The sequence below is a fragment of the Anolis carolinensis genome, chromosome 6 (assembly GCF_035594765.1).
Source record: "Anolis carolinensis isolate JA03-04 chromosome 6, rAnoCar3.1.pri, whole genome shotgun sequence".
NCBI lineage: Eukaryota > Metazoa > Chordata > Lepidosauria > Squamata > Dactyloidae > Anolis > Anolis carolinensis.
The window spans coordinates 48,665,197-48,686,255 of record NC_085846.1 but is presented as its reverse complement, the minus strand read 5'-3'; the positions used below and the strand labels follow the sequence as shown (position 1 = coordinate 48,686,255).

General features: G+C 41.6%; 1 long non-coding RNA gene across 1 annotated transcript; it reads left to right on the top strand.

The window, feature by feature from the left end:
* The first annotated feature begins 7,131 nt into the window (after nucleotides 1–7,131).
* On the top strand, nucleotides 7,132–16,060 carry LOC134292418 (uncharacterized). The gene is made up of 2 exons (XR_009999662.1): nucleotides 7,132–7,455; nucleotides 15,245–16,060. It is a non-coding gene; the product is annotated as an uncharacterized LOC134292418 (long non-coding RNA).
* Nucleotides 16,061–21,059: the final 4,999 nt, after the last annotated feature.

The window sequence follows — 21,059 nt, the reverse complement described above, 5'->3', positions numbered from 1 at the left end:
CATAGTCGGCGATAGTGTTGAAACCGTCCAAAGCGATATGGATCCGACTCCCAATGAGGCTGCTTCTCTTTTTCTTTCTCCTCGCTCTCTTGCACATCACTCACCTCGAATACACTCTGGCCACTTCTAGCATTTCTGTGGAGTCTCAGGCAAAAGAGAGACGCTTTGTGGCCCTTCGGTGGAGCCAATGGTCATGTCAGTCAAGAAGAGTTTATCCGAGGTGTGGAGAAAGTGTGCGGCCTTAATCCTGGCCCGTTTATATATGTGTGTGTACAGATTTTATGACAGGGCAGCTCCAGGGAAGCCTTCGGAGGCGGGAAAGGCCAGAGAATGGGAGCGCATATTGAGCCCGCTTTCCTCTTACTGCTCTTCCCAGCTAGGAACCCAAAAGGGGCGGGGCCTTCGCGACCGCGTGACCAACCCGCCAATCCCAAGGCGGGGCGCCGAGGACTCCGTTTCAAGCGGGGCGGGGCCAAAGCCGGCTTGACGCAAAGGCGAGCGCGTGACTGACGCAAATGGAGTGGCTAAATTTAGTCCCCACGGGCTTTTCGGCGGGTGACGGAGGCGCGCGCGCGGCAGAGGCCCCGCCCACCCAAGGCCCTGAGTGGCTGCGCGAGGCCGGCCTGGGTGGGCGCTGGTGCTCGGCCCGCCCGCCGCTCACGTAAACGAGGAGCTATTTCGGGAGCGGAGCGGAGCCCGGGCCGGACGAGCCTAATATAGCGCGAGCGGGAGATATTTATAGCCCGGCGCATCCGCCAGCGCCACGCGCTTCCTGCTGCTGCTGGGCGACGGGGCAGGGAGGGGGGAGGGGGGGGGGGCTGCCTTGTTCCAGCAGGGGCCCTGGGCGGGGATTCCCCGGCCTGGCTGGGTCGGGCGGGGCGGGGACGGCAGGGGCTGCCCCGGGACGGCCTTGACGCAATGGAGGGAAGCGGGGCTGCGCGCGGGGATACCCCCGGGGGGCGGGGCGGGCTCTCCGCGCGGCGGCTGCGCGCGCTCCTGAACCTTTAGGACAAAAGAGTAGAAGCTCAGCTACATAGGCTAGAGTTTAGCCCGAATCAATCCTGTGAGTCTGGCTGTCTTGTCAACGTGTTTCGGGTTGCAGTTGCACCTCCTGTGGCATTCCCACTACAGACTATGGAGGAATAGAGCACTGGCAGATTTATCTCAACATTGTAAAGCATTTACTGCTAGAGCTGTTAACGATGTGATCGGTTTTCCCCCCGGGATGGGTTTTTTTTGGGAAGAGTAGTGTTTCATTACACTATCCACCTCATCACATTGAGAGGGGAAGCATGGGTGACTGTCCCTTTAAATCGCCCCTCTTGTTCTGCCTCCCCATCAGACTCACACGTGGAAATTTAATTGCCGGCAACACATTCATCTTGCTTTTTGACAGGTATTTAAGAATACAGTAGAGTCTCACTTATCCCAAGGCTCGCTTATCCAAGGTTCTGGATTATCCAAGGCATTTTTGTAGTCAATATTTTCAATATACAGTAGAGTCTCACTTATCCAACGTTCTGGATTATCCAACGCATTTTTTGTAGTCAATGTTTTCAATACATTGTGATATTTTGGTGCTAAATTCGTAAACACAGTAATTACTACATAGCATTACTGCGTATTGAACTACTTTTGCTTTCAAATTTGTTGTATAACATGATGTTTTGGTGCTTAATTTGTAAAATCATAACCTAATTTGATGTTTAATCGGCTTTTCCTTAATCCCTCCTTATTATCCAAGATATTCACTTATCCAAGGTTCTGCCGGCCTGTTTAGCTTGGATAAGTGAGACTCTACTGTACCACATTAGTTTCTAATTGATCCAGAAAATGCCTGAGTAGGAGCCAGTAATAATAATAGAAATATTATTTTGTAATACAATATAATACTAATAATACAATATATTAATATTAATTATATATTATATATTACTTGTAATATTACTAATAATATTACAATATATTAATATAGTACAATATAGTAATTTATTGCCAGTACTGTGCTATGCTAATAATATATTGTATGTAAATTTAATTTGTAAGCCGCTCTGAGTCCCCTTCGGGCTGAGAAGGGTGAGATATAAATGTATTAAATAAATAAATAATCCATTCCCTAGTTGGTCCAGGGCTCCATCCCATGTCATTGCAGCTTGCAGCATTGCGGTGGCGGGAAACTTTAATAAACTGTCATTGGATTGTTTTGAAGTTTGTGTCCGTTTATTGATCTGCTCCTAAGAAGGGTTCAAACGGGAAGGAATGCGATGAGGCAAACAATAATGGGCTGAAATAGATTTTGATATCTCAATACAATGGATGTCAGTTTAGAGCAGTGGTTCTCAACCTTTTTAATGCCTTGACCCCTAAATACAGTTCCTCATGTTGTGGTGACCCCCAACCATAATATTATTTTCATTGCTATTTCATAACTCTAATTTTGCTACTGTTATGAATCGTAATGTAAATATCTGATATGTAGGGTGTATTTTCATTCACTGGACCAAATTTGGCACAAATACCCGATATGCTCACATTTAAACACTGGTCGGATGGGGGGGGGGGGGATCGAATTGATTTTGTCATTTGGGAGTTGTAGTTGTTGCGATTTGCAGTTCACCTACAATCAAAGAAAATTCTGAACTACACCAGCAATGGAATTGAACCAAACTTGGCACACAGAACTCCAATGACCAACAGAACACATTGGAAGGTTTTGGTGGGCATTGGCCTTGAGTTTTGGAGTTGTAGTTCACCTACATCTAGAGAGCACAGTGTACTCAAGCAATGATGGATCTGGACGAAATTTGACACAAATACTCAAAATAACCAACTTTGAATACTGTTGAGGTTTTGGGGGGGGGACGGGGACTGACCTAACATGATAGTAATTGTAGTTCTCCCTGCATCCAGAGAATTCTGTGACCCCCACTGATTATGGATCTGAACCAAACTGGATGCACAGGCGCAATGTGGCCAACTGTGAAAACTGGTGGGCTTTGGGGAGGACTGACTCACGATTTTGGGAGTTGTAGTTCACCCACATCCTTATGCATTTTCTAATGGGAGCATTTAAGTGCGATAGTAAAGTGTGATAAAAGGTAGAATCTCTTAACACGATTGCTGGCTCGTGTTCTGAGGTCTCCTTTCAGGACACTTCTTCCTCTTTTCAACGAGGGAGGGCTATGCATGACATCCGGAAGTAGTTTAACTTTGTCAACTTGATATAGCCACAAGGTCCAGTCCCATCCCAAGTTGCTCTCTCAAAAACCGCAGCACTTTATCAACTACCTCGTGTTTACAAAAATCATTTGGTGCACTTCCCCAGTTTGTTTTATTACTTTTATTTTGGTGTTTAAATCATGTTTATTAAGCTTGCCATTTTATTTTTATATGTTAATGTTTAAAATTTTTTAACTGCACGTGTTTTTCATTTGACGTGTTTTACTTTGTTTATTGTATTTACCTGGGCTTGATCCCATGTAAGCCGCCCTGAGTCCCTTTGGGGAAATGGAAGCGGGGTATAAAAATAAAGTTGTTGTTGTTGTTGTTATTATTATTAATTCATGTGATGAGCTTAGTGTCTCTCCATGCTTGAAAAGAGGTTGAAGTGTCCTACAAGTGGGAAATTGATACTGTGGTAAGTAACACAATTTTTTTCTTCCTGGGTTATAAATGTCATTTCCTAACTGGTTCTGCCATAAAAACAGGGGAAAAAAGTTTATCAGACTGCAAAAACTTTGTTTTTGCCGGACATCCTGCAAGCACATTTTGCTCTATTTTTTCAATTAATATCTCATAGAGTCTCAACCAATTCAACATCCAACCAAAACAAAGTTTCTGGAGTATAACAACCACTTTTAAAGTAAGTACTGCACAGTGAAACAGGAAATAATACTTTCAAACTGGGAACAGATTTTTGTTTAAAGTTAGTGTTAACGCATTTTTAGCCAATAGCAATGAAAGCGTTGATAAAAAAAATTCTACTCAGTACAAAATAAATACTGCATTGAAATGATACTGTTTTGTTCCTCAAGTAAAATTAACTGCATCTATGGCTTTATAGAGCCACTTTCATGAAAAAAAACCCAAAAAACCCAGTGAACAATTAGGGTGTTTCCAAATATGGGAAGAAAATGGTGCTACTTATGCACTGCAATCCTCTGCCTGAGTGTTGTAGTTTGGCGAGGCACCAACACTTTTGGGCAGAGAAGGCTATAGACATTGCAAACTACAACTCCCATGATTCCATAGCATGGAGCCATAGCAGGTAAAGTGCTGGCTAATTGGCATTCATTCTGCAGATGCACCCAGTGACATCTTTGCTTTATTTCATTTCATGCACAAAATTAATTTTTAAAACCGTGGTTTTTAAAAAATTTACCTCCAGGCTATGTGTATAAGGTGTGTATGGAACATAAATAAATTTTTATTTAGGCATGGGTTCCATCTCCAAGATGCATCCATATATATATGTGTGTGTGTGAATGTTTAAATATCTAGAGAATTTCTGCTCCCAAGGATTTTTAGGATACTCAATACTTTAGAAGTATTGTCCTCTACTCTTGTGAATGTTGTATGCCTTGAAGATGCTTGTTAACTTATAATGACCTCATACATGTCATAGTTTTCTTCAGCAAGGAACACTCTGTGGTAGTTTTACAAGTTCCTTGCTCTGAAATATGGCCTACTGCTCCAGGCATTCGTTGGTGGTCTCCCATCCAAGGCTGTTCCTGCTTAGTTTCCAATATTAGATAAGCTCTGGTACCTTACGAAATGTACGCCTCCCCTCTGCTCACCAATGTGCCCAAGGTAGCATACTCCTCTTACTTCTCCACTTTATCCTGGCAGCCTGTGAGGTAGAATACAGTGTGAGTCAGAGCCTGACCTAAGGTCACCCCACCGGTTTGATGGCTCAGCAAACACAGTTTCCATTTTCCTAGTCAAATATTCTAACCACTACACTGTTTGGTCTTTTGAATCATAGCATAACTGCAACGGTAACGGCGCTCCATGCAGTCATACCGGCCACATGACCTTGGAGGTGTCTATGGACAATGCCAGCTCTTCGGCTTAGAAATGGAGATGAGTACCAACCCCCAGAGTCGGTCACGACTGGACTTAACGTCAAGGGAAAACCTTTACCTCTATAACTGCAAAGTGCAATTGGTTGGAGTTTATCATGAATGGAAGTGGAAGCTCTTGGAATGGAATGGAAGTGGAAGCTATTTTGCAAGCCCCCCCCCCCCCCAAAAAAAAAAATCCTATGTATTCTTGTTCTGCTGTCTGGATGACTTTGCTTAGGAGGAGGATAAAGATAAGCTAGTGGTCTTAGTTCTCTTTATTCCCACAAACTGGTTAGGGGTGAGGGGAAAGGAAGAGATGTCTGTATAATGGTGGGCATGCAGTTTCTCAAAACAAGGAGTGTTTGAGGATCGGGAATTTGTAAGGATACCAAGATGCTTGTTTATAAACTATAGTCCTTCCAACTCTATTGTACACATGTGAAGTATGGACCATCTACAAATGTCATTCTCAACTTCTGGAATGATTTCATCAGCATTGCTAACAACAGGGTAATATCTGAGACAGACATATCCAGGGGTAGCTGTTTTGGCTGTATAACAACATCCAAAATACACAAAAGAGTAATACCTTTATTGGACTAATCCAAAATACACAAAATATATCATGCAAACTTTCAAAGCTCTGCTGGATCAGGCAAAGGTGCTAAAATCAAACTGGAGAAAACAAAAATAACAGAGTTATAGGCCCACTCTTTTCAAGATATTTATATTCTTGCCAGTTAAGATGGTCTGGGGAAAATATCAGCACTGGCAGAGGTCACTCCTCTCTTTGGCCCTGTGGGCACTAAGAGACAAAGAACTGTAACATCTAAGCCAGGGGTCCTCAAACTTTTAAAGCAGAGGGCCGGTCCACAATCCTTCAGATTGTGGAGGGGCCGAATTATCATTTAGGGGGAAAAAGAACAAATTCCTATGCACACTGCACATGTCTTATTTGTAGTGCAAAACAACAAAAACAATGAAAGAACAATACAATATTTAAAAATGAAAACAATTGTAACCAGCATAAACCTATCAGGATTTCAATGGGAAGTGTGGGCCTGCTTCTGGCCAATGAGATAGTCAAGTGAATTAGGATTGTTGTTGTTGTTGTTGTGTGCCTTCAAGTCATTTCAGACTTTGGGCGAGCCTAAGTCTAAAATTATTTATTTATTCATTTACTACATTTATTTATTACATTTATATCTCACCCTAAAGGGGACGCAGAGTAGCTGTATGTACATACAATATATTATATTATTAGCATAGCACAATATTAGCATTATATATTACTATATTGAACTATACCACTATACTGTAATAATCTAAGCAATACAATTTCAACTGTAATAGCAACAGAAAAATTACCATCCCTTGACATCCAAACTTCCTGTCCTATGTGAGACAATCTGCGCCCTTGATTTGTCAAGAAACTTCTGTACTCTTGTATCTGGAAATATCTTTTAGGTGCTATATAAAGAAACTTGCCAAATGTATTTTGACAATGTTTATGTGTTCCAATTATTCTCAAGAAGAGGCAGGTAATAAATAAAATTATTATTATTATTATTATTCAATCTAGTTCAATGCAGTTAATCTGCATTATATGACAGTTTAAATATGAGCAACTTCAGCCCTTTGGGTGTTTTGGTCTTCAACTTCCAATTGTTTGGCCATGCTTGGTGTAGATCCAGACTCACATACTGAGCTAGCAGGTCATTACTGTCTTAATATAATTTTTATATATGTCAATCATTAGAAGTTAGGAGTTCAGGGCTGTTTCAGATCGTGGAGGGGCCTTAAATAATAAATAAAGCATTCTTTTTGGCATCAGTCGGTTGTAAGACCTTGTTTATAAGGATCTTTTGGCCACCAGCCTATTTTCCATCCCAATATTTCTTCAGGAACTAAGACCCAAAGACAAGCACCTGCCTCGCCCACGCCGCTTTTCTTCAGCTGCCTTAAAAATAGCGCGCCGCCGTACGTGGGTCACGTTCCCATTACGTCCACGCGCGGCCTCGCGCTCCATGACGCAAGCGCGTATCCGGCAACGCTATAAATAGGCTTCCGGCAGCTGCTCAGCCGCTTGGGTGCTGGGAAGGTTGGACCGGCTGGCATACCTCTTCGGTAGCGCGGTTGCTTGGCAGACGGAGGCTTGTGGCGTCCTTCCTCCGGGACAAATCTGCCCGAACGGAGAGAGGCTGCAGCGGTGAATGGCCTCCCCTTAGCCTTACTCCCTGAGCCAAAGAGAGGAGACCGCTCCCGCGCGCTTACTTTTCTGGCCCCTCTCGGATGCCGTCGAAATCTAGAGTGGCAAAGGCCTTGTTCAAACACTGTTGGGAGTTGTTCGTTGCATCCGCAGCCTTCCCGCCCTGCCCAGAAAGTGCACTGAGTAAGAATCATAGAATGTCATGCAAAAAAGCAAAGACTTATTGCACCAAGATACACAATAAGATACAAAAGATGATACAAATTAATATAAAGATGGACCCAAAATATTATTTACTAGGCTTATTAGACATCAAGGAAGATAAAAATAAGGAAATCCCATTTAATTATTTGGTGACAGCCTCAAGGATGGTGTACGCCAAACTATTGAAAGACAAAGAAATCCCGGAAATTAACAGGTGGTACAACAAAATCTTTGAGATTATGAAGATGCATAGGGTAACATATTTATTAGCAAAAAATCAAGGTAGACCAAAAAAAACAAGCAAACTGGGAGCTAATCAATAATTATTTAAAGAGTGTAAATGTTAAGATTTTGATTTAAGATGCATATGCAAAATATAAATACAGTAGAGTCTCACTTATCCAACACTCGCTTATCCAACATTCTGGATTATCCAATGTATTTTTGTAGTCAATGTTTTCAATACATCATGATATTTTGGAGGTAAATTCGTAAATACAGTAATTACTATGTAGCATTACTGCATATTGAACTACCTTTTCTGCCAAATTTGTTGTATAACATGATGTTTTGGTGCTTAATTTGTAAAATCATAATCTAATTTGATGTTTAATAGGCTTCTTCTTAATCTCTCCTTATTATCCAACATATTCGCTTATCCAGTGTTCTGCCGGCCTGTTTATGTTGGATAAGTGAGACTCTACTGTATCAAAGATAAGGAGATGCAAAGGCTGGATTCACAGAATAAAATAATTAACCATGGATGGCTTAAAATGTAAATGACATCAGGCATCAGATGGAAGTTAATATCTATGTGCACAATAGGGGGTAGGAGCGGAGGGTGTGACATATATGTATGAATACACACACACACATATATATATACACACAGGGCTGCATATGTGTATATTGTTATATGTTATTTGTTGTCATTTCATTATTTCTTTCCTTTTTTCTTTTTCTTCTCTTTTCCCCTCTTCTCTCTTGTCTGTCTAACTGGGGGCATCACGAGGTTTATATCATGCAGATGTCTTTATGTGTAGTACTGTCTGTTTTTATATCACTATTTATGTGTATTATACTTTTAGGAAAGCACCAATAAAATGATTTAAACAAAAATCATAGAATAATAGAGTTAGTATAAGACACCACGTGGACCATCTAGTCTAATCTCCTGTTATGGAGGAAAAGCACAATTAAAGCACCCCTAGCAGATGGCCATCCAGCCTCTGTTTAAAAGCTTCCAAGGAAGGAGCTTCCACCACACTCCGAGGCAGTGAGTTCCACTGCTGAACAGCTCTTCGAATCATAGAATCGGAAGAGACCCTGTGGGCCATCCAGTCCAACCTCCTACCAAGAAGCAGGAGAATCGCATTCAAAGCACCCCCGACAGATGGCCATCCAGCCTCTGCTTAAAACTGGTTCTCAACCTGTGGGTCCCCTGATGTTTTGACTTTCAGTTACCAGAAATCCTGGTAAACTGACTGGGATTTTTGGGAGTTGGAGGCCAAACTACCTGGGGACCCACAAGTTGAGGATCCAATGGTTTAAAAGCCTCCAAAGAAGGAGCTTTCACCACACTCCTGGACAAAATTCCACTGCTGAACAGCTCTCACAGTTAGGAAGTTCTTCTTAATGTTCAGGTGGAATCTCCTTTCTTGTACTTTGAAGCCATTGTTGCACATCCTAGTCTCCAAAGCAGCAGAAAACAAGCTTCCTCCCTCCTCATATGGTCAATTAGTCTTTCCTAATGTTCAGGGGGAATCCCCTTTCCTGTAACTTGAACCTTTTGTTCCGAGTCCTAGGGCCCTTCCACACAGCCATATTGTAAGAGACTGACCTTGTTCGTCAGCGTATTCGGAGAGGAAGTAAAGGAGAAAATTCCAAGAAAGCAATAAAACAAGCCTTTTATTGTTATCACAGCTAATGATAAGGCAAACAGCCGTAGGCACCCACTTTAATGGGTCCGTACTATGCAAATGGCTGTCACAAAAGCATGTCGCATCAAACAAAGAATATATACATTTGGCTTATCTAAAATTGACCAATGGCTGAGGGTCTTCCTCACCTTCCACACCTACTTGGCATAAATGATACCTGTGACCTCACTTGTTTACTCTCAGCTTTCTTCTCGCCTCGGAACTTTCTGGAGAAAGGTATCAGCTCACAGGAAGGGAGGGGCATATGCAGAGGCAAAACCACATAGGCAAAAGTTGTCCCTTCAATGTAATCCAGAATATCAAGGCAGTCTAACCCACAGTATCTGCTTTGAACTGGGTTATCTGAGTCCACGTTGCCATATATCCCTCTTCAAAGCAGATAAGGTGGGATTTTATTTAGCTATGTGGAAAGAGCCTAAGTCTCCAGGACAGCAGAGAACAATCCTGCTCTCTCTTTCCTATGACATCCTTTCACATATTTAATCATGACTATTAGGCCTGTGCAATCAATGAAAAAAATGTTTCGATACTCATTATGAACTTAGGGAAGGGGGGGGATAATTTTTGAGGGTGTTTCCGAAATTATGGGCCTAAAAATGTTTGTAACTCATATAATGAAGTAATGAATGTTTAGGTACTTTTGTAGTTAAGTAATTGAACACATTGTTCCATTGTATATGAGTATAGAATACAGCAGATTGACTCATTTTTTGCAGAGCAAGAAGTAGTTATTCATATGCGAAATGAGATTAAATAAGGATGTAACCGTTTCCATCTGTTAAATGTAAAAAAGAGGTGTGGGAACAGGCAGAGTTGCCTTCTGTTTTTACCTGAATGTATGTGTCCATATCTATTAGAAGGGTTTGGTGTAACCTTACTTTGCTAGTAAAATTGAAGGACTGTGTCGCAAAATGATGCATGTTTCAAAAGTGTGCCAAACAACATAATATGCTTGGAAAGTTTTGGTCTAAAGCAGTGATTCCCAAAGTGAGCGCTACCGCCCCCTGGTGGGCATGGCAGCAATCCAGGGGGGCGGTGATAGCACCTATTAGGACATGGGGTGGGGCCAGGGGAGGGCGGGGCCTCTTCCCAAGTGCCCGAGACAGGACTGAGCACCTGAGGTGCCTGTTAGGACACAGGGGGCGGAGCTAGAGGAGTGGGTGTGGCTTCTTCCCAAGACAGGGCTGATAATCTATACCTCTCTTGAGGTGCTTGTTGGGACACAGAGGGCGGAGCTAGGGAAGGGGGCGGGGCCTCCTTCCAAGAGCGCGAGACAGGGCTGAGCCTCTGTATACCTCCCCTGAGGTGCTTGTTAGAACACGGGGGCGGGGTATAGAGGTTTGTTATCGAGTGTGTATAGCGGAATCCAGCAGCGTCCAGTTAACACCATGTGCAAAAGACTCACACCAGGCAGAGGAATTGAAAGAACAAAAGAACTTTACTGTTGCTTGTTGAGTTGAAATTAAATAAACAGTTCTGCAATCATACAATGTCCATGTAGTTGCATAAGATCAATAACTAATCAATCAGCATTCAATATATACAGCATAGCATATTTAAACTGCTACTTGACCGTAGCTAGAGAGCTTCTCCATTTCTGTGCTCTCCCTGCAAGCTCAGATTCCCAACTGACAAAGCCTGCCAACTGCCATCAAACCGATACATTGTTTTAGGCGTGGCTTGTCTCTCTGCAAAAAGTCAGCTCCCTTTTTGCAGAGCTCTTTCTTTGCAAGAATCTTTCAAGGGATTTCTTTTACACACATGCACATTAGCATTTTGGCGCAGTAAGGTTCAGCCCCGTCAGGCACTTGGGAAGAGGCCCCGCCCCCTCCTCTAGACCCGCCCCCTATGTCCTGGCAGGCGCCGCAGGACAGGGATAGAAGCTCAGCCCTGTCTCAGAGCTCATAACTCCACCCATCCCAGTCCTGGCCGCCCATTTGTGGCCCCGCCCACCTCCCCCTCCCAGCCCTGCATCTTGGACTAGGGGAGAGGCTCAGTCCTCCTCTTGAGCAGGAGCCATGCCCACCCCTCTAAGCCACGCCCCCTTTCCAGGGGGCGCTGAGTAATATTTTTTCTGGAAAGGGGGTGGTAGGCCAAATAAGTTTGGGAACCACTGGTCTAAAGGGTAAGGCAACTAAGGCCCATCTGCACTGCCCTATATCCCCAGGATATGATCCCAGATTATCTGCTTTAAACTGGATTATATGAGTCTCCACTGCTAGATAATCTGCGATCAGATCCTGGGATATATATGCAGTGTGGAAGGGGCCCAAGTGAGTGGCAAAACCTGCTCCTTGTAACTGCTACTTGCTTATTTACTTGGTCCAATGAACACTCCACTTGTTGCTCCCCAAAGCTATTACTGCTTCAGGGTGTCTAGTCACAGAGAACATTATGCTTATTTTCTTGGGACTGTACCATGGTAGTGGCACTGGGTGCTGTTTCTCCTTTCATGGAGCTGGTTACATATGGATCGTGGTGGAAGTTTTTGAAGCACGTTTCCAATGTTTGATGTCTGTTACAGTGGTTGATCTTCATGCAGAATGGCCTGAACTATTTTTTTTGCATGTGCAAAGGCTTTAATCAGTGGTTCTCAACCTTCTTAATGCCTTGACCCCTCAAGTTGTGGTGACCCCCAACCATAAAATATTTTTGTTGCTATTTCATAACTGTAATTTTGCTACTGTTATAGATCATAATGTAAATATGTAAATATCTGATATGCAGGATGTATTTTCATTCACTGGACCAAATTTTTCACTTTCCCCCCTGCCTTGAAGGGACTCAGTAGTGTGAGCCTCTTTCCAGCCTTGCGAGTTCTCCCTCACTCGTGCAAGTGCAGAACGCTGCCATGTGCCGAGCATGCCTGCTCCTCCCTCCCTGCTTGGAGTCTCAGAAACAGCCCTCCCCTTGGCTGAGAGGCCAGCCAATCACACCAGGAGGAGGGCTTTTGGTGAGAAGATTAACTGCCTGTTTCCAAAAAGGAAGAGAAGGACAGACAGAGAGATCTTCAGCCTTCTCTGCTAAAGGGGTTCCTAAGACCTTCAGAAGTATGTGTTTTCTGATGGTTTTTGGTGACCCCTCTGACACTCCCTTGCAGGTTTATTTATTTATTAGCGATATTTATATCCCACCCTTCTCACCCCAAAGGGGAATCAGGGTGGCTTACAAGTTATAGGTAGTACTTACAATACATTACATTACTGGTACAGCACAACATAAGCATCATACACCACCACACTGCACTACACCACCATGCAGCAACACCACTAGCAATACCACATGCAACACACAATACACAATTATAATAGTGTATTACTATCACTATCACACTGTAGCACACTACAATATCACCATCAATACCACATGTACATACTATATATCACATCACTAGCACAGCACAATATCAACATTATACGATATTATATTGTCATAATAACACAGGAGACATGGTGGAATCATATCTTCCTGCCCCCCTGGTTCTTCACTCTGGTCCCAGAGTGGCAGTTATTCCTTGTTGGGAGGGGCTCCTAACTGATGACTTAGGAGACAGGTTGGCATGATGTCTTCCTGCCCCCCCCCCCCCCCCCCCCGGTCACAAAAACGGAAGTTTCTGGAGTAGAACAACTACTTTCAAAGTCAGGGCTGCACAATTAAAGAGGTTGAGAAATGCTAGCTTAGATAGCCTCTGTCAGCCATGATCCGACTGTCATGGTTACAGCCTCTGGGACTTTTGGTTATTCCTTTTCCTTTGGTGCCCCAGTAATGTGAATGAACAGAATAAATGCTTTCCTTGTACCTGATTTAGTTATGATAGTGTGTATGAAACCTTTTGACCAATTCAGGTTTTACTAAGGACCATTATGCAAACAGGAAGAGTTCAAGCTGCAGAACTGCAAGTTTTATACATCTAGAAAAGGACTTATTTTATGGTATATGGTGGTGGAGGGAAAGTGTTAGAAAACTTTTCTAGGACAGCATAATGAGTTTTATCCTTCTCTGGCTTTGGCCTGGTTTACTATCTCTCTTGGTTAAAGAAGATGTCCTGTGCCCCGTTTCTTTTGTTGTAGTGAATCTCTTTTTACCAAACAAGCAGCTCAACTACTGTGAAGGCCTTGGGCTGATGACAACATGCAGTTCCCTTGAGAGATTTTTAATCTTCCCTAGCAACTGCCTTTCCTTTGAGAAAGGAGCACTCTAGTTCTTCAGTTGCTTTATTCTTAAAGTATGTTTGGCTCTGCCTCAAGTGCTTTACTGGAGCACATGCATGGGTGACCAATTCATTCACAGAAGTAGCAAGGAAAAGAGTGAAATGAACTGCTTTAGGCTTTGTCTGCAGTGAGTGTTTTGGGAAATCTTCCTCATTGTGATAGTATTGAAAAACAGCTCCTCTGATGGAAGCAGCAGTTTAGATGTCATACCTTTGTGTGTGCCAGTTTGTCTGGCTCTGTTCCATTGCCAACTCTTCTACCCTTCTGTGAAAATACAATGTGTATGCAATTTTGGTTGAGAAGTAGAGCAGAAGGGCATTCTCCTCTCATTGCAAGGTCTTTTGCAGAAAAGATCACTGTTTTGTCTCTGGTATGCATTTTTCAGACTTACTTCATAATAGAAATTGATCCAAATTTAATGAGGGGATCAATACATTCTGCTGTCCAAGTCTGAGGAGTAACCACAGGATCTCTTTCAAAGAAGATATTGGTGTATACACCTTATCTCACATAACCATTCTCTGATCCCCTAAATCAGGCATATCCAAAGTCCGTCCGGGGGCCAATTGCAGTCCCTGATCAAATTTCTACCTGGCCTCTCTCTTTAGGACTCCCTCCCTCACTTGCATTTTTCCTTCCTTCCTTCTTGGGGATCAGGGCCCCAAAAAAGACAAGCCCATCAGGAGGAGAGAAAGAGAGATGGTGGCCTCTTGCGTCCCTTCACCTCGATTAAGCTTTGGCTTCTCCTCAGGTGTTTCTGGCCCCAGGCATCCCATCTTATATTTATTTATTTATTTATTTATTTATTTGCGACATTTATATCCCGCCCTTCTCACCCCGAAGGGGACTCAGGGCGGTTTACAAGTATATATACATACAATATATTATATAATATGACTATATTGCAATATTATTAGTAATATTGCATGTAATATAAATATACAATTATAATAGTGAATTATAATTATTATTACATTGTATTACATCGTAATATTATTAATATTACATATATACAATATATTATAATATTAGTATAGTATAATATTATTATATATTATTATATCATTAAATTGATACAGGAGACATGGTGGAAAGATGTCTTCCTGGCCCCGCCTTCTTCATTCTGCTCCAGAATGGCAGTTAGACCTTGGGGGGTGGGTGGGGGGAGTGCTCCCATCTGATGGTAAAGGAGATATGGTTGAAAGATGTCTTCCTGGCCCCATCTTAGTGGCCCCTTCTCTCCCTCTCCCTCTCCCTCTCCCTCTCCCTCTCCCTCTCCCTCTCCCTCTCCCTCTCCCTCTCCCTCTCCCTCTCCCTCTCCCTCTCCCTCTCCCTCTCCCTCTCCCTCTCCCTCTCCCTCCCAGATTTTTTTCTAATTACTGATATGTGTTTGTAAGTACACATATTGCCTCCCATCTCCATGGTATCCTTAATACTGGTTGCATCACTTGAGGGATTGCCAAATCTTAGGGTGCAGATGAATGTCTCAGGGAGTTACTGTATTTTTCTGGGCAGCTAATATTTAACCAAGAGTATAATAGTGCAACAGAATCAGATGAGTGCATCATCTGGGATTCATAATATTATTACAATGTCTTGTTATTTCATTTCCTACAGGAATATTTTGAATCAGTGAAAAGAAAAAGGAAGATGCATAGAAGTCAAACTCCAGTTTGGAGTATCAACACAGATTTCTTCATATTGTGATTGTAAACCCCATGGGATGTTTCTTCATCAGTGTACACATTAGAAACACACTGGCTGGTATCCATCTTATATGCCTTTGTATATCTTTTTTAAAACAATGTTGCACAGGTTGGTGTTCCCTTCACTTCTGTTGTCGCCAATTCACAACCACCGCCACTTTAACCCCTGAGCAACTACATCCCCCATGGTCTGTCTTTTACTGGTGGAGAGTGGTGCTGATAATCAGATAAGTATCTGGCTGTGTCTCTATAACTAAACAGAGAATGATTACATAATCTACTAAGATCAGTTTGGGTAATCATTTTGCATCTGGCTGCAGGGATGTAACCAAATGCTTCCTTCATCCTCTTGTCCGAAATCCTGGGTTCTCCTGGTGTGCTACAGCTTCCAATTGGTCCAACGAAACTCTCAAGAGTTGAAGGCAGGGACAGAAATCTCTTTGTTACGAAATGGCCAGAGCAGACACTGGAGGATAACAGTCTCCAAATTCAGCATGTTTTTTCTATGCACAAACACGATTATAATATAGAGATTCTATACACATTTGAGAACATGAAAATGGAGATGATTGCTGTAGTTCCAGGATCAATGGTTTTATTGGGCTATGGGGCTTGTCCATTCCTGCCTATTAATAGGCAGAAAGATTAAAGGTTTGTAGATCTCGGCCACTGATTGGCTGAGTAGTCTGATAGAAAGTTCAATAAACTGCCAATGGTTGAATTTGAAGCTGTCTGTTGCCTGGTGTGTCCGCCTCTTTGGGAGGGGCTGGGAATGGAATAAAGGCAAGATCTGGAGATAATGGGTACCTGACAGGATTGTCCCCGAGAACACTGTTCCCTGTTTGGGATGACTGAATTCCTGGATGTCTTGATGGGTCCAGATATTTTCTGACAGTGAGTGCTTGGGTGCTCTGATGGGCTTTGCAAGTGTGACAGAGGGGCGAGAAGCTGGGTTAATGGGTTTCTTCTGGGTTTTTGTTTTGTTTTGTTAGGGCAAACCATTTGAGGCTGATTTCCACTTATTGTGATGGTGCAAGTAGGAAGAAAAATGTGCTTATGCAACCCCTCCAGGGTCTGGCTCTACTTATTTTGGGGAATTTTGGAGTGGTGGTTGAAGGGGACTTCATGAGGGAATTCATTCGAGCCTATTGTGGGATCCCTTGTTCAATAATTCCCCCCTCTCACTTTCCACCAGCAACAGAATGATCTGGCCAGTGGTTGGGGGAAAACTAGAAGCTAAGGGTACATCCAGAGAGTGTTGAATGGTCAGCTGTAGTGTAGTTTCACGTGGGGAGTGAATAATAATAATAATAATTATCATCTTTATTTATATTCTGCTTTATCTCCCCGGAGGGACTCAGAAAGGATTGCAGTACACATATAGGCAGACATTCAATGCCTTTTTACACAGTGAACAGCGACATACAATACACAGATAAGGTAAAGGCCTTCCCCTTTTCATCTCTGGCATCTGGAGGTGCTGCTCAACTTCCAGCCACGGGGAGGTGCTTTTATTCCATTTTCCATGCCGAGGAGCCTGCTATCCATAGACTTCTCCAATCTTTTTTCCGTCATGTCTGCATGTTTTGCATGGGGCACCCTTTTACTTTCCCGCTGGGGCGGTACCTATTGATGTACTCACATTGCATGCTTTTGAACTGCTAGGTTGACACAAGCTAGGGCTGACAGTCAGGAGTCACCCCGACTTGCAGCTTCGAACTGCTAGCCACTGGTCAATAACTTTTCCTGCAGCTAGCGGTTTTAACCGCTGTGTCATACAGAATTTTGCTACTTGTTCTCTAACAATTTAATTAAGGATTTACAGGATTGTAACTGGTAGATTAATTATTTTAAGCAAACATGGACTGTTAAAGAAAACCCATCACATAATTTCATTGCTTGATTGTTTTGTTTCTGCACCTGGTCTTCTGGAGAATAGTTCTTTATTTTGAACATAGTCTCTTTAAAAATCAGTAATGCAAAAAATGTTTTGTAATAATGAATTGATTGCTTCATCAATGTGATAAAGTGACATTTGGGTGTGAAAATGCATCAAGAAGTCCTTGATGAAGTTTATAAAGTATGAATTATTTTATAAGCTTAATTGTAGTTAAAGTTGAGATGCCATTCCACCACAAAGTCCATCCCACAACACACCAGTGATTTCACTTTTTAACTTAGATTCTGATGTACATTTTCAGTTTGATTGTAGGGCTGAATAATATGAAAAATCCACAAGGCACATTTTTGAAACTGCCCCAGCAGAAGAAAATATTTTTTGAGTCTAGAGATATTTCCTTAAAGCAGGCAGTTGCCCTTCATGATGTTTCCCAAATAAGCATGCAGTTTGTATAAGTAAATGGGGCCTGAAAGCCATGTAATGTATACGCTAGCATCGATCCCACAGGATGAATGTATTTGTGTCTGTTATTTGGATCAAAGCATAAAGTTGAGTGCTAGCATCATAGCTTGTAAGCTATTTCTCCCACAAAGGCTGTCAGCTGTGGCATAGGGCCTAGGGGAAAGTGTCTCTGAGGACTGGGAATGAGCTTTTCATAAGCCGTGAAACATTGAGTACATGAAGTGTGCTGTAGGTAAGACCAAGTGGGATGTGAGCACTAGTGGGAATCATGGTAACTGCTCCAGCTGCTTGGTTTATTTGACTTGCAGACTGGTCATCAAAATATCCTGACTTTCACCTCATTTTATTTTGTTATGTTGTCTACTTTTTGTTTATATTTGAAATAAAATGGATTCGAGTTGCATAGTTAAGTTGAGGAAAAACTACAGTACAAAGGGTTTCAAAAGCAGTGCATATGAAAAAACATTGTGTTCTTAGTAGACTACAGACACAATATAATGAGTAAATGTGAAAATGGTCTAGAACATCTTAGTAGGCCACAAACTAAACATGGGTCAATAGTAGGATACAGCTGTTAAAAAAGCCAATGTAATTATGGGTGGTGTCTATAGGAGTATAGTGTCCTTACTTAAGAACATAGTAGCACCACTCTGTTTTGCATGGTCAGATCTCACCTGGAATACTGTGTCCAGTTCTGGAACCACAATTCATGAACTATATTAACAAACTGGAAAACATCTAGAGGAAGGTGACAAAAATAGTGAAATGTCTGGAAACCAAGCATTATGGGAAGCTGCTTAGGAAGCTGGAAATATTTAGCCTGGAAAAGAGAAGGTAAAGAAGTGATGTGATAGTTATCTTTAAATATCTCTGGTGATGTCATGTTGAAGATGGAACCAGCTTGCTTTGTATCGTTTCAGAGACAAAAACACGAAGAAATGGATTCAAATTAAAGTAAAGAGAATCTACCCAAGCATTACGAAGACCTAAGGAGACAACCTGCTTTCCTTGTTCTCAACTGAGTGCACTACCTGCATGATAATTTATGGTGGTCATAATTATAATTTATGTTGATGTATGTCATATATACACCATCTAATCCCAAAACATGCCATACATACAGCTGTTTATGTAATGTGCAAATGGCACTAGAAACTTAAAAGTAGAACTCCCGAGTCAGACCTTCATTGATCTTTGTTAATCATATTAATTTTGTTAACATTTAATGTTTATCATCCAGGTGCAGTCCAAAAAGGAAAAGGAATGAAAAACTAGTCCACAATGAAATGGGATATTTAAAACACAGATAATTACATTGTTTGTAAGTTGCTTACTGGATTTCAGTGATAATTAAATATATTGAACAGCATTGGTAACTAAGGTGGGCGAATGTCCCTGAATGGCAGTTCATTTAGGTTAGCCATAAAGGCTTCCTCTAACAGAAGACAAAGAGGAATCCTCTGGGATGAAGGAAAGTGAAAGATGGGCGACTGCATAGTATTGATGATCTGATGAAAGTTTTTTCTTAACATTGTTGCATTTTGTGAATGAAGCAATTGGGTGGGGGTCACTACTCCTCTTCCCACATAAACTTTATTCATTTGTGAATATTCTGGAAAGTACAAAACAGATAAGTAAGGCATTACTGTGAATAATTACATCAGCAGAAGAATCTAAAAATCATTTTAGACCATTGTTAGTTTTTTTCGCACACATTTTCCTGTTCTTAGTCTGGTTTTGCATTAATTTTATTATTTTCCTTTCTGTTGAGTCTACTTACTTCATGCAGACTTGAAACACATTCATCATTTGAGGACTGAGTGGTGGTTCACATGTGTGAATGAAGCCATTAGAAAGCACATGCCACAAATATTAATAATACTTTGTCTTGCGTCATCCCAGCCAAATGGTCTGTTTCACATGACAATGCCAGTTCCTTGATTCTGCAGCAACAGTTTAAAATTATCTTTGTTTGAATGAGCTATTGCTATACTGCTCCAGATTGTGGGAGTAGAGGATGTCAGGCCTTTTAAAAATACTTTGTTGTACGATAAACCTGCGTCTTTGGGAGGGAGATGTTCCATATTTCTCTTTAATATGTTAAATTATGAAATGTAGTTTTTTTTTTTAAAAAAAGTGGAATTCAAATGTGTAATACCCCTGTTCTACTGTCAGAAATGCAGAGGGCCTAAAAAGCCACTTAATTTACAAAGCGAATTGAATTTTGGAAGGCTGGTAAAAGCAGCATATTAAATGGTATTTTATTGAAGACATTACTGATAATCAGATTATATGCTTTTTTCTTTTCACATTTGAAGGTACATAACAACAATAACTCCCTATTCTGCAATCTACCCTGTATCTGCTTCAGTGGGTGTCACACTTTTTAAGAGGTGTGTGTGTGTGTGTTGATGGATTGACTAATGTAGCAAAAGAGTAGTTAAACTTATGTCCTTGTTTCTATTTTGCCTGTGCCTTAAAAAAATTTACTCAGAAGTAATTCCCATTGAATTAACTGGCGCTTATTTCCAGGATAGTGAATATAGGATCATTGTATCAATTTCTAAAAATCCCTTATCTTAGATGAGAAGATGAAGGAGTCTCAAAGTTTTAGGCTTTGGCCACAAAAGACCGGTAAGCCAGACTGTCAATATATACGAGGGTTATCCAGAAAGTACAGTAGAGTCTCACTTATCCAACGTTCTGGATATCCAACACATTTTTGTAGTCAATGTTTTCAATACATCGTGATATTTTGGTGCTAAATTCATAAATACAGTAATTACAACATAACATTACTGCGTATTGAACTACTTTTTCTGTCAAATTTGTTGTATAACATGATGTTTTGGTGCTTAATTTGTAAAATCATAACCTAATTTGATGTTTAATAGTTTTTTCCTTAATCTCTCCTTATTATCCAACATATTCGCTTATCCAACGGTCTGCCGGCCCGTTTACGTTGGATAAGCGAGACTCTACTGTAGATTACGTTTTGGAATTAAAAATGAACAGAGTATAGGAGAAAACATCATATGCAGTTGAAAGCCACACCCAAATACCACTTCTCAACATAGTCGCCATTCAAATCTAGGCACTTATCTTAGTAATGAATGAGTTTTGCAACTCCTTCCCCACAAAACTCTGCCGCTTGTGTCCTCAACCACTTGTTTCCAACAATGGGGTGTGGCTGGCAACGCAGCGGGAAGGGGTGACTGGCTGGTTGAGGATGCAAGGCAGTGTAGATGGGGCTCTTGTCTCTATTTCAGTTTTGAGTTTGGGGTTGAGTCCAACAGACTTTGGGAAAAAATAGGGAGGAGAGTTGGTGGTCCAGGAGGTTAGGGCAGATGTTTACCTCCAAGTT